General features: G+C 39.8%; 1 non-coding gene across 1 annotated transcript; it reads right to left on the minus strand.

Annotated features, from left to right (window-relative positions):
• Window positions 1–6851: 6851 nt before the first annotated feature.
• LOC112745448 (small nucleolar RNA R71) lies at window positions 6852–6959 on the minus strand. Its single transcript, XR_003173376.1, has one exon. It is a non-coding gene; the product is annotated as a small nucleolar RNA R71 (small nucleolar RNA).
• Window positions 6960–14444: the final 7485 nt, after the last annotated feature.

A 14444-nucleotide genomic window follows, 5' to 3' on the forward strand; every position in this document is an offset into this window, starting at 1 on the left:
GCTAAGGGATTAATGTCAAAAACAAGCATTTATCACAGTTGATACTTTCATTATAAATTCTAATTCATAAATTCCTAAAATAAAACAATGCATGATTCATCTCTGCATGATTTTGATTGTCTCTTTTCTTTTCTGAACAAAAGTTGATCTTTCTTACAATTGATACATATGCAGACACCAAACTTAATGTTTGGCCATATACTTCATCGAAATGACTAAGCATATGATCTGAAGATGCTTGAAAGTTAGCTTTTGTGTCCTATCAAGCCACCAAACTTAGAAGTCTGGCATATGTTCTAAAACAATGTATGCATCTGTCAAGTATATTCAAAATCATGCTAAGGTGATCATAATTTATTGAATTTAAAAGCAAGCAAGAATCTTAAATCATGGGTTGCCTCCCATGAAGCGCTCTTTTATTGTCATTAGCTTGACATTGAACCCTTCTTTTATGGTGGTTGATGACTGTAGTGCCTCAGCTTGTCCCCTCTGACTGTGAGCTTCTTCTTTGTCCCTTGGTGCTCTATTTCAGCATGCTCTAGTGAGAGTATTTTGCTCACAGTATAGTAATCATCAGTCTGTTGGCTTGCTCCCAGCTGTTGATAGACCAATTACACTTTGTCACCTTTGGAAAGCCCTTCTGTTGGAATTTTTTTGTTCTTCCAACCCTTTTTGATTCTGTTTTTATTTTTCTTCCCTCCTTTTGTTGACCCTTCTTCTTTGACAACAGGCTTCCTCTTGAGATTTCTTTTCTTAGTTGCCAATACTATAATGTCCTCTTGAACTTCTTCATTATTTTGCACAGTCTCTTTCTCTTTTTGACCTGCTGTATCATCTATCTCTTGCTTGGGAGGGCAGCTGTTGTTTGTCTTGTTGATTCCCTCCTTCCATTGCAGATTCTCTTTGTCAGTTTCCGTACCATCCTTCTTTCCATTACTGAATTGTGTTTCTGGCAGTACACTCAGAGTGACACTTTCATCATGCATCCTGAGGGTTAATTCTCCTTGCTCTATGTCTATGATGGCCCTAGCAGTGGCCAAGAACGGTCTTCCCAGTATAATGGAGTCACCCTCATCCTGATCTGAATCTAAGATCACAAAATCTGCAGGGAAGATGAATCTGTCTACCTTGACTAGAAGGTTCTCAATCATACCCCTAGGGCATATCACTGACTTATCCACCAATTCTAGAGACATTTGTACTGGTTTCACCTCTTTTATGCTTAGCTTTTTCACTAGAGAGGCAGGCATTAGATTGATACTAGCTCCTAAGTCACACATCGCCTTGTTGATGGTCATACTACCAATGGCGCAGGGTAGGAAGAAGCTTCCAGGGTCTTCGAGTTTAGGAGGAAGTCCCTTCTGGATTAGTGCTCTGCATTCCTCAGTAAGCAGTACAGTTTCATTAACTTGCCAACTCCTCTTCTTGTTGATAAGTTCTTTCAAGAACTTTGCATACAGGGGCATTTGCTCAAGTGCTTCAGCTAAGGGAATATTGATCTCCAACTTCTTAAAGACTTCAAGAAATTTTGGAAAGTGTTGGTCCTTAGTCTCCTTGTTGAACCTTTGAGGATATGGCAAAGGTGGTGTAAAGTTCATTCCCTGCCTTTGTTCCTTGGTTGGCTCTCTCATTGCTTCCTTTTCTTTCCTTGATTTTTGTGGCTGATCTTCCCTTTCTTTGAGCTCCTCTGAGGTCTGCTTGCTTGCTGTCTCCTCCTTGTCATTGCTTGCCTCTTCTTCAGCTTGTTTCTTGTCACTTTCTTTTGGCTTCTTAGTTGCTTCTTCGTTTTTCACCAGGATCTTTCCACTTCTTAGTTGTATTACCTTGCACTCCTCTTTTGGATTAGGAATAGTGTCACTTGGTAGTGAGCTTGATGGCCTTTCAATGGTGATCTGTTTGGAGAGTTGTCCAATTTGCCTTTCCATATTTTTCATGGAGGCTTCCTAGTTCCTCAATGTTATCTCTTGGTGCTTCATCATCTTTTTCATTAAGAGCTCCAAGTTATTAATCCTCTGAGAGTCTTGTGAGATTGGTTGATTGTGGGGTGTTGAGGGTTGAGGATAAGTGTTTTGATTTGAGGCTTGGTTATTGGATGGATGATGGTTAGAATTGGGGTAGGTGTTTTGTGGTTTTCTGTATGTGGCTTGGCTATTATTCTGTTGGTTATTTTGGTTTGTGTTTTTCCAACTGTTTTGGTTTGAGTTTCTCTGCCATGGCTGCTGAGTTTGATTGTGGTTGTCTCCCCATCTGAGGTTAGGATGGTTCTTCCATGAAGGGTTGTAAGTATCACCATAGACTTCATTTGGCCCAAAATTTTGGTTGTGCATGTACTGGACTTGTTCTTGCTGTTGCTCCTCTTGAGTTTCTTCATTTTGCCCCCATGTGGTTGATGGTTGGCTTGTGTTAACTGCTACAACTTGGAGATTATCAATCCTCTTGGCCATTTGCTCAAATTGTTGTTGAATTTGCTACTGCATCATTTTGTTTTGAGCCAAGATTGAGTCCACTCCTTCCAACTCCATTACTCTTTTCCTCTGTGATGGTTGGCGTTGTCTTTGGTGAGCAAAGAAGTACTGATTGTTGGCCACCATGTCAATGAGATTTTGGGCTTTGATGAGCGGATAATTTATACGCTTTTTGGCATTGTTTTTAGTATGTTTTTAGTAGGATATAGTCACTTTAGGGATGTTTTCATTAGTTTTCATGTTAAATTCACATTTCTGGACTTTACTATGAGTTTGTGTGTTTTTCTGTGATTTCAGGTATTTTCTGGCTGAAATTGAGGGACTTGAGCAAAAATCAGATTCAGAGGTTGAAGAAGGACTGCTGATGCTGTTGGATTCTGACCTCCCTACACTCAAAGTGGATTTTCTGGAGCTACAGAACTCAAAATGGCGCGATTCCAATTGCGTTGGAAAGTAGACATCCAGGGCTTTCCAGCAATAGACGACGTAAACTGGCGTTCAACGCCAGCTTTCTACCCAAATCTGGCGTCCAGCGCCAGAAAAGGAGCCAAAACCAGAGTTGAACGCCCAAACTGGCACAAAAGCTGGCGTTCAACTCCACAAATGGCCTCTGCACGTGGAACACTTAAGCTCAGCCCAAACACACACCAAGTGGGCCCAGGAAGTGGATTTATGCATCAATTACTTACTCATGTAAACCCTAGTAGCTAGTTTATTATAAATAGGACCTTTTACTAGTGTATTAGGCGTCTTTTTGACCATCTTTGGTCTCAGTTTTATTCCATTGTTCATCTTAGGAGACTATTGATCTCGTTTAGGGGGCTGGCCATCTCGGCCATGCCTGGACCTTCACTTATGTATTTTCAACGGTAGAGTTTCTACACTCCATAGATTAAGGTGTGGAGCTCTGCTGTTCCTCAAAGATTAATGCAAAGTACTACTGTTTTCTATTCAATTCTTCTTATTTCACTTCTAAGATATCCATTCGCACCCAAGAACGTGATGAAGGTGATGATTATGTGTGACGCTCATCACCATTCTCCCCTATGAACGCATGCCTGACAAACACTTTTGTTCTACATGAAATAAGCTAGAATGAATATCTCTTAGATCTCTTAATCAGAATCTTCGTGGCGTACGCTAGAATGATGGCGGCATTCAAGAGAATCCGGAAAGTCTAAACCTTGTCTGTGGTATTCCGAGTAGGATTCAATGATTGAATGACTGTGACGAGCTTCAAACTCGCGAGTGCTGGGTGTTAGTGACAGACGCAAAAGGAGGGTGAATCCTATTCCAGCATGATCGAGAACCGACAGATGAATAGCCATGCCGTGACAGGGTGCGTGAGCATATTATTCACTGAGAGGAGGGGATGTAGCCACTGACAACGGTGATGCCCTTGCATAAAGCCAGCCATGGAAAGGAGTAAGACTGAGTGGATGAAGATAGCAGGAAAGCAGAGGTTCAGAGGAACGAAAAGCATCTCCATTCGCTTATCTGAAATTCCTACCAATGATTTACATAAGTATCTCTATCCCTATTTTATTATATAATATTCGAAAACAACATTATCACTTTATATCCGCCTGACTGAGATTTACAAGGTGACCATAGCTTGCTTCATACCAACAATCTCCGTGGGATTCGACCCTTACTCACGTAAGGTATTACTTGGACGACCCAGTGCACTTGTTGGTTAGTTATATCGAAGTTGTGACAAATTATGAGTGTGTAATCATGATTACACGCACCAAGTTGCTCACGTTGCCAGGGATTGTTTGAGCCTGGACATCACAATTTCGTGCACCAAGTTTTTGGCGCCGTTGCCGGGGATTGTTCGAGTTTTCGGCAAGCTTTTGGTCCGGTAACATCAGTGCCAAGTTTGATCCGGCAACAGCACCAAGTTTTTGGCGCCGTTGCCGGGGATTGTTTGAGTTTGGACAACTGACGGTTCATCTTGTTGCTCAGATTAGGTAATTTTCTTTTTATTTTATTTTCAAAGATTTTTCAAAAATATTTTCAAAAATCTCTCATCTGTTTTCGAAAAAAAAATAAAAATGTTTTCAAAAATTTTATTCAAGATTTTTAAGAATGAATTCTAGTGTTTCATGAAGCATGTGAAGCCTGGCTGGCTGTAAAGCCATGTCTAAATTCTTTTGGACTGAGGCTTCCAAACCATCAGAGGTAAGTTACATACTTGATAAATGATGAGCAGCAATTTGTTATCAAGAGCAATATACTCTGGTGTTAAATGCTGAAGCTTGGCTGGCCATTGGCCATGTCTAGTGTTTTGGACTGGAGCTTTCATTGAAAGCTTGGCTGGCTATTGAGCCATGTCTAATTCCTGGACTGAAGCTTTAGACTAACATGGCAAGATTCCTGGAATTCATATTAAAAATTTTGGAATCCTTATTTTTCTTTCTTTCTAAATAATTTTCGAAAAATATAAAATAAAAAATCCAAAAAAAAATTAGAAAATCATAAAAATCAAAAATATTTTTCTGTTTCTTGTTTGAGTCTTGAGTCATATCATAAGTTTGGTGTCAATTGCATGTGCATCTTGCATTTTTTCGAAAATTTCATGCATTCATAGTGTTCTTCATGATCTTCAAGTTGTTCTTGGTAAGTCTTCTTGTTTGATCTTGATGTTTTCATGTTTTGTGTCTTTTCTTGTTTTTCATATGCATTCTTGAATTCTTAGTGTCTAAGCATTAAAGAATTCTAAGTTTGGTGTCTTGCATGTTTTCTTTGCATTAAAAATTTTTCAAAAATATGTTCTTGATGTTCATCATGACATTCAAAGTGTTCTTGGTGTTCATCTTGACATTCATAGCATTCTTGCATGCATTCATTGTTTTGATCTAAAAATTTCAAGCATTGCATCATTTTAGTGTTTTTCTCTTGCATCATAAAAATTCAAAAAATCAAAAAAATATCTTTCCCTTTTTCTCTCATCAAATTCGAAAATTTGGATTGACTTTTTCAAAAATTTTTAAAATCAAATTGTTTCTCATGAGTCAAATCAAATTTTCAATTTGAAAATCTTATCTTTTTCAAAATCTTTTTCAAAAATAAAATCTTTTTCAAAATTCTTAGTTATTTTCGAAAATTCCAAAAATATTTTTCAAAAATCTTTTTCTTATTTTTGTATCAAATTTTCGAAAATAACATAATCAATTAATGTGTTGATTCAAAAATTTGAAGTTTGTTACTTACTTGTTAAGAAAGATTCAATCTTTAAGTTCTAGAATCATATCTTGTCAAGTCATTAATTGAGATTTTAAAAATCAAATCTTTTTCAAAAACTAAGTCCTATCATATCTTTTCAAAAATATATTCTTATCTTATCTTTTTCAAAAATCTAATTTCAAAATATCTTTTCTAACCTCCTAACTTCTTATCTTTTCAAAATTTGTTTCAACTAACTAACTAACTTTTTGTTTGTTTCTTAACTTTTTCAAAACTACCTAACTAACTCTCTCTCTCTCATTTTCGAAAATATCTTCCCTCTTTTTCAAAAATTTCTTTTTAATTAACTAATTATTTTTATCTTTTATTTTTTATTTCAAAAATTTTCGAAAATTACTAACATTTTTCAAAAACCATTTTCAAAAATCACTAACTCTTTTTCAAAATAATTTTCGAAAATTATCCCTCCCCCATCTCATTCTATTTATTCATTCATATCCTAACATCTCATCTCACCTCTCTTCCATCCTCACAGTTGTGTTTCTTCCATTATATTACATTCTTTGTCTCCCCCTCTTCTTCCACTCACACAGGAATCCCTATACTGTGGTATAAAGGATCTCTATTATTATTATTATTTTTCTGTGCCTTCTTCTTTGTCATATGAGCAGGAGCAAGGATAAGAACATTCTTGTGGAAGCAGATCCAGAACCTGAAAGGACTCTGAAGAGAAAATTAAGAGAAGCTAAAATACAACAATCCAGAGATAACCTTTCAGAAATTTTCGAACAGGAAGAGGAGATGGCAGCCGAAAATAATAATAATGTAAGGAAGATGCTTGGTGACTTTACTGCACCTAATTCCGATTTACATGGAAGAAGCATCTCCATTCCTGCCATTGGAGCAAACAACTTTGAGCTGAAACCTCAATTAGTTTCTCTGATGCAGCAGAACTGCAAGTTTCATGGACTTCCATCTGAAGATCCTTTTCAGTTCTTAACTGAATTCTTGCAGATATGTGATACTGTTAAGACTAATGGAGTAGATCCTGAAGTCTACAGGCTCATGCTTTTCCCTTTTGCTGTAAGAGACAGAGCTAGATTATGGTTGGATTCTCAACCCAAAGACAGCCTGAACTCTTGGGATAAGCTGGTCACGGCTTTCTTAGCCAAGTACTTTCCTCCTCAAAAGCTGAGCAAGCTTAGAGCTGATGTTCAAACCTTCAGACAGAAAGAAGGTGAATCCCTCTATGAAGCTTGGGAAAGATACAAACAGTTGACCAAAAAGTGTCCTTCTGACATGCTTTCAGAATGGACCATCCTGGATATATTCTATGATGGTTTATCTGAGCTATCAAAGATGTCACTGGACACTTCTGCAGGTGGATCCATTAACCTAAAGAAAACGCCTGCAGAAGCTCAAGAACTCATTGACATGGTTGCTAATAACCAGTTCATGTACACTTCTGAAAGGAATCCTGTGAGTAATGGGACGCCTATGAAGAAGGGAGTTCTTGAGGTTGATACTCTGAATGCCATATTGGCTCAGAATAAAATATTGACTCAGCAAGTCAATATGATCTCTCAGAGTCTGCATGGAATGCAAGCTGCATCCAACAGTACTCAAGAGGCTTCTTATGAAGAAGAAGCTTATGATCCTGAGAACCCTGCAATAGCAGAGCTGAATTATTTAGGTGAACCTTATGGAAACACCTATAACTCATCATGGAGAAATCATCCAAATTTCTCATGGAAGGATCAAAAGCCCCAACAAGGCTTTAATAATGGTGGAAGAAACAGGTTTAGCAATAGCAAGCCTTATCCATCATCAACTCAGCAACAGACAGAGAACTCTGAACAAAATGCTTCTAATTTAGCAAATCTAGTCTTTGATCTATCTAAGGCCACTGTAAGTTTCATGAATGAAACAAGGTCTTCCATTAGAAATCTGGAAGCACAAGTGGGCCAGCTGAGTAAAAGGATCACTGAAATCCCTCCTAGTACTCTCCCAAGCAATACAGAAGAGAACCCAAAAGGAGAGTGCAAGGCCATTGACATAAGCACCATGGCCGAACCTGTAAGGGAAGGAGAGGACGTGAATCCCAAGGAGGAAGACCTCCTGGGACGTCCAGTGATCAATAAGGAGCTTCCTTCTGAGGAACCAAAGGACTCTGAGGCTCATCTAGAGACCATAGAGATCCCATTGAACCTCCTTATGCCCTTCATGAGCTCTGATGAGTATTCCTCTTCTGAAGAGAATGAGGATGTTACTGAAGAGAAAACTGCCAAGTTTCTTGGTGCAATCATGAAGCTGAATGCCAAATTATTTGGCATTGATACTTGGGAAGTTGAACCTCCCTTGTTCATCAATGAACTGAGTGATCTGGATCAACTGACATTACCTCAGAAGAGACAGGATCCTGAAAAGTTCATAATACTCTGTACCATAGGCACTATGATCTTTAAAGCTCTGTGTGACCTTGGTTCAGGAATAAACCTCATGCCCCTCTCTGTAATAGAGAAACTGGGAATCTATGGGGTGCAAGCTGCTAAAATCTCATTAGAGATGGCAGACAGCTCAAGAAAACAGGCTTATGGACAAGTAGAGGACGTGTTAGTAAAGGTTGAAGGCCTTTACATCCCTGCTGATTTCATAGTCCTGGATACTGGAAAGGAAGAGGATGAATCCATCATCCTAGGAAGACCTTTCCTGGCCACAGCAAGAGCTGTGATTGATGTTGACAGAGGTGAAATATTCCTTCAATGGAATGAGAACTCCCTTGTGTTTAAAACTCAAGGATCTCCCTCTGCAACCATGGAGAGGAAGCAGAAAAAGCTTCTCTCCAAGCAGAGTCAACCAGAGCCCCCACAGTCAAACTCTAAGTTTGGTGTTGGGAGGCCAGAACCAAACTCTAAGTTTGGTGTTGAACTCCCAAATCCAAACTCTAAGTTTGGTGTTGGAGAGTCTCAACAAAGCTCTGCACATCTGTGAGGCTCCATGAGAGCCCACTGTCAAGCTATTGACATTAAAGTAGCGCTTGTTGGGAGGCAACCCAATGTTTATCTAATTCTTATTTTTATTGTTTTTCATGTTTTCTTAGGTTCATGATCATGTGGAGTCACAAAATAAATATAAAAATTGAAAACGGAATAAAAAATAGCAGAAGAAAAATCACACCCTGGAGGAGCATCTGTCTGGCGTTCAGCGCCAGAACAGAGCATGGTTCTGGCGCTGAACGCCCAAAATGGGCAGCTTCTGGGCGCTGAACGCCAGAACAGGCATGGTTTTGGCGTTCAACGCCAGAAATGGCACACAAATGGGCGTTGAACGCCCAAAATGGCCACCAACCTGGCGCTGAACGCCCAGAGTTGGGTACAAAGGCATATTTACATGCCTAATGGGTGCAGGGATGTAAATCCTTGAACACCTCAGGATCTGTGGACCCCACAGGATCCCCACCTACCTCCACTCACTTCTTCTCACCACTCTCTTTCACACAACCCCATAAACACTCTTCCCCAAAAACCCTTCACCAATCACCTCAAACTTTCTTCCCCATCACCTCTTCACCACTCACATCCATCCACTCTTCCCCATAAACCTACCTCATAAACTCTACCTACCTTCAAAATTCAAAACCAATTTACCACCCAAACCCACCCATATGGCCGAACCTTAACCCCCCCTCCCTTCCCTATATAAAGACCTCCATTCTTCATCAAATTCACACAACACACCCCTCTACACTCCTCTTGGCCGAAACCACATCTCCCCCTCCCTCTCCATATTTCTTCTTCTTCTCCTTCTATTCTTTTGTTTATTGCTCGAGGGCGAGCAATATTCTAAGTTTGGTGTGGTAAAAGCATAGCTTTTTTGTTTTTCCATTACCATTGATGGCACCCAAGACCGGAGAATCCTCTAGAAGAGGGAAAGGGAAGACAAAAGCTTCCACATCCGAGTCATGGGAGATGGAAAGATTCATCTCCAAAGCCCATCAAGACCACTTCTATGATGTTGTGGCCAAGAAGAAGGTGATCCCTGAGGTCCCTTTCAAACTCAAAAGAAATGAGTATCCGGAGATCCGACATGAAATTCAAAGAAGAGGTTGGGAAGTTCTAACAAATCCCATCCAACAAGTCGGCATTCTAATGGTTCAAGAGTTCTATGCCAATGCATGGATCACCAAGAACCATGATCAAAGTAAGAACCCGGATCCAAAGAACTATGTTACAATGGTTTGGGGGAAATACTTAGATTTTAGTCCGAAAAATGTGAGGTTGGCGTTCAACCTGCCAAACATGGAAGAGAACGCACGCCTCTACACAAGAAGAGTCAACTTTGATCAAAGGTTGGACCAAGTCCTTATGGACATATGTGTAGAAGGAGCTCAATGGAAGGTTGACTCCAAAGGCAAGCCGGTTCAACTAAGAAGATTGGACCTCAAGCCTGTAGCTAGAGGATGGTTGGAGTTTATTCAATGCTCAATCATTCCCACTAGCAACCGGTCTGAAGTTACTATAGACCGGGCCATCATGATCCATAGCATCATGATTGGAGAAGAGGTGAAAGTTCATGAGATCATACCTCAAGAACTCTACAAGGTGGCTGACAAGTCCTCCACCATGGCAAGGTTAGCCTTTCCTCACCTCATCTGCCACCTATGCAATTCGGGTGGGATTGACATAGAGGGAGATATCCTCATCAAAGAGGACAAGCCCATCACTAAGAAAAAGATGGAGCAAGCAAGAGAGCCCAGTCATGGAGCTCAAGAGGCGCAAGAAACTCATTTTCATGAGATCCCGGAGATGCCTCAAATGCACTTTCCTCCACAAAATTATTGGGAGCAAATCAACACCTCCCTAGGAGAATTGAGTTCCAATATGGGACAACTAAGGGTGGAACATCAAGAGCACTCCATCATGCTTCATGAAATAAGAGAAGATCAAAAAGCAATGAGGGAGGAGCAACAAAGACAAGGAAGAGACATAGAAGAGCTTAAGGACATCATTGGTTCCTCAAGAAGGAAACGCCACCATCACTAAGGTGGATTCATTCCTTGTTCTTATTTCATCTGTTTTCGTTTTCTATGTTATGTGCTTATCTATGTTTGTGTCTTCATTACATGATCATTAGTAGTTAGTAACTTTGTCTTAAAGATATGAATGTCCTATGAATCCATCACCTCTCTTAAAAGAAAAATGTTTTAATTCAAAAGAACAAGAAGTACATGAGTTTCGAATTTATCCTTGAACTTAGCTTAATTATATTGATGTGGTGACAATGCTTCCTGTTTTCTAAATGTATGCGTGAACAGTGCATATGTCTTTTGAAGTTGTTGTTTAAGAATGTTAAATATGTTGGCTCTTGAAAGAATGATGACTAGGAGACATGTTATTTGATAATCTGAAAAATCATAAAAATGATTCTTGAAGCAAGAAAAAGCAGCAAAGAACAAAGCTTGCAGAAAAAAAAAAAGAAAGAAAAAAAAATTAGGCGAAAAAAAAATGTAGAAAAAAAAATAGAAAGAAAAAGCAAGCAGAAAAAGCCAATAACCCTTAAAACCAAAAGGCAAGGGCAAATAAAAAGGATCCCAAGGCTTTGAGCATCAGTGGATAGGAGGGCCTAAAGGAATAAAATCCTGGTCTAAGCGGCTAAACCAAGCTGTCCCTAACCATGTGCTTGTGGCGTGTAGGTGTCAAGTGAAAACTTGAGACTGAGCGGTTAAAGTCAAGGTCCAAAGCAAAAGAAGAGTATGCTTAAGAACCCTGGACACCTCTAATTGGGGACTCTAGCAAAGCTGGGTCACAATCTGAAAAGGTTCACCCAATTATGTGTCTGTGGCATTTATGTATCCGGTGGTAATACTGGAAAACAAAGTGCTTAGGGCCACGGCCAAGACTCATAAAGAAGCTGTGTTCAAGAATCATCATACTGAACTAGGAGAGTCTATAACACTATTCGAAATCTAAAGTTCCTATAGATGCCAATCATTCTGAACCTCAATGGATAGAGTGAGATGCCAAAACTATTCAAGAGGCAAAAAGCTATAAGTACCGCTCATATGATTGAAGCTCTGTTTCATTGATAGTTTGGAATTTATAGTATATTCTCTTCTTTTTATCCTATTTGATTTTCAGTTGCTTGGGGACAAGCAACAATTTAAGTTTGGTGTTGTGATGAGCGGATAATTTATACGCTTTTTGGCATTGTTTTTAGTATGTTTTTAGTAGGATATAGTCACTTTTAGGGATGTTTTCATTAGTTTTCATGTTAAATTCACATTTCTGGACTTTACTATGAGTTTGTGTGTTTTTCTGTGATTTCAGGTATTTTCTGGCTGAAATTGAGGGATTTGAGCAAAAACCAGATTCAGAGGTTGAAGAAGGACTGCTGATGCTGTTGGATTCTGACCTCCCTACACTCAAAGTGGATTTTCTGGAGCTACAAAACTCGAAATGGCGCGATTCCAATTGCGTTGGAAAGTAGACATCCAGGGCTTTCCAGCAATATATAATAGTCCATACTTTGGCTAAGGATAGACGACGTAAACTGGCGTTCAACGCCAGCTTTCTACCCAAATCTAGCGTCCAGCGCCAGAAAAGGAGCCAAAACCAGAGTTGAACGCCCAAACTGGCACAAAAGCTGGCGTTCAACTCCACAAATGGCCTCTGCACGTGGAACACTTAAGCTCAGCCCAAACACACACCAAGTGGGCCCAGGAATTGGATTTATGCATCAATTACTTACTCATGTAAACCCTAGTAGCTAGTTTATTATAAATAAGACCTTTTACTAGTGTATTAGGCGTCTTTTTGACCATCTTTGGTCTCAGTTTTATTCCATTGTTCATCTTAGGAGACTATTGATCTCGTTTAGGGGGCTGGCCATCTCGGCCATGCCTGGACCTTCACTTATGTATTTTCAACGGTAGAGTTTCTACACTCCATAGATTAAGGTGTGGATCTCTGCTGTTCCTCAAAGATTAATGCAAAGTACTACTGTTTTCTATTCAATTCTTCTTATTTCACTTCTAAGATATCCATTCGCACCCAAGAACGTGATGAAGGTGATGATTATGTGTGACGCTCATCACCATTCTCCCCTATGAACGCGTGCCTGACAAACACTTCTGTTCTACATGAAATAAGCTAGAATGAATATCTCTTAGATCTCTTAATCAGAATCTTCGTGGCGTACGCTAGAATGATGGCGGCATTCAAGAGAATCCGGAAAGTCTAAACCTTGTCTGTGGTATTCCGAGTAGGATTCAATGATTGAATGACTGTGACGAGCTTCAAACTCGCGAGTGCTGGGCGTTAGTGACAGACGCAAAAGGAGGGTGAATCCTATTCCAGCATGATCGAGAACCGACAGATGAATAGCCGTGCCGTGACAGGGTGCGTGAGCATATTATTCACTGAGAGGAGGGGATGTAGCCACTGACAACGGTGATGCCCTTGCATAAAGCCAGCCATGGAAAGGAGTAAGACTGAGTGGATGAAGATAGCAGGAAAGCAGAGGTTCAGAGGAACGAAAAGCATCTCCATTCGCTTATCTGAATTCCTACCAATGATTTACATAAGTATCTCTATCCCTATTTTATTATATAATATTCGAAAACAACATTATCACTTTATATCCGCCTGACTGAGATTTACAAGGTGACCATAGCTTGCTTCATACCAACAATCTCCGTGGGATTCGACCCTTACTCACGTAAGGTATTACTTGGACGACCCAGTGCACTTGCTGGTTAGTTATATCGAAGTTGTGACAAATTATGAGTGTGTAATCACGATTACGCGCACCAAGTTGCTCACGTTGCCAGGGATTGTTTGAGCCTGGACATCACAATTTCGTGCACCAGGCTTCCTCTACAGTTTTCATGAGTTACAAAGAACCTCCAGCTGAATGATCTAAGGCCTCTTGAGATTTCAGTGTCAAGCCTTCATAAAAATTTTGCAATCTATCCCACTCAGTGAACATTCTAGGAGGACATTTCCTGAATAAAGCCTTGTATCATTCCCATGCTTCATACAAAGGCTCAGCATCCATTTGTGTGAATGTTTGTACTTCAGTCTTCAATCTAATAACCCTTTGAGGTGGGTAGAATTTGGCAAGGAACTTGGTTACCAGATCATCCCAGTTGTCTATGCTGTCCCTTGGGAAAGATTCCAACCATTGAGTAGCTTTGTCTCTGAGAGAAAATGGAAATAATAGCAGTTTGTAGATGTCAGGATGCACTCCATTGGTTTTGACCGTGTCACAGATCCTCAGGAAAGTGGATAGGTGTTGGTTGGGGTCTTCAAGTGGTCCTCCTCCATAAGAGCAATTATTTTGAACTAAAGTGATAAGTTGTGGCTTTAGTTCAAAATTATTTGCATTAACATTTGGGGTTAAAATGCTGCTTCCACAATGTCTAGGATTTGCAAAAGTATAGGAAGCCAAAACTCTCCTCTGTGGTGGATTGTTGTTGTTATTGGCTGCTCCTCCTGGTGGATTTAGTGGATTGGTTGAATGTTCCTCCATGTCTTGAAACTCTTCTTCTGACTCTTCTTTTCCAACAATGCCTTTCCCTCTTTCAGCTCTTCTTAATCTCCCGAGAGTTCGTTCGTCTTATTCCTGAAAGGTGGGTATAGCTCTTCTTGTACCTGACATACAAACAAAACACAAGAAACACACAAAACCAGTGACACTTCAATCTATTGCTAGAATGAAGTTTTAGTTAGCTTAAGCAAAAATTCAAACAGTTGGCGGGTTAAGAACAAAAAATAAAGAAACAGAAAGGAA

This window comes from Arachis hypogaea, chromosome 14 (genome assembly GCF_003086295.3).
Source record: "Arachis hypogaea cultivar Tifrunner chromosome 14, arahy.Tifrunner.gnm2.J5K5, whole genome shotgun sequence".
Classification (NCBI taxonomy): domain Eukaryota; kingdom Viridiplantae; phylum Streptophyta; class Magnoliopsida; order Fabales; family Fabaceae; genus Arachis; species Arachis hypogaea.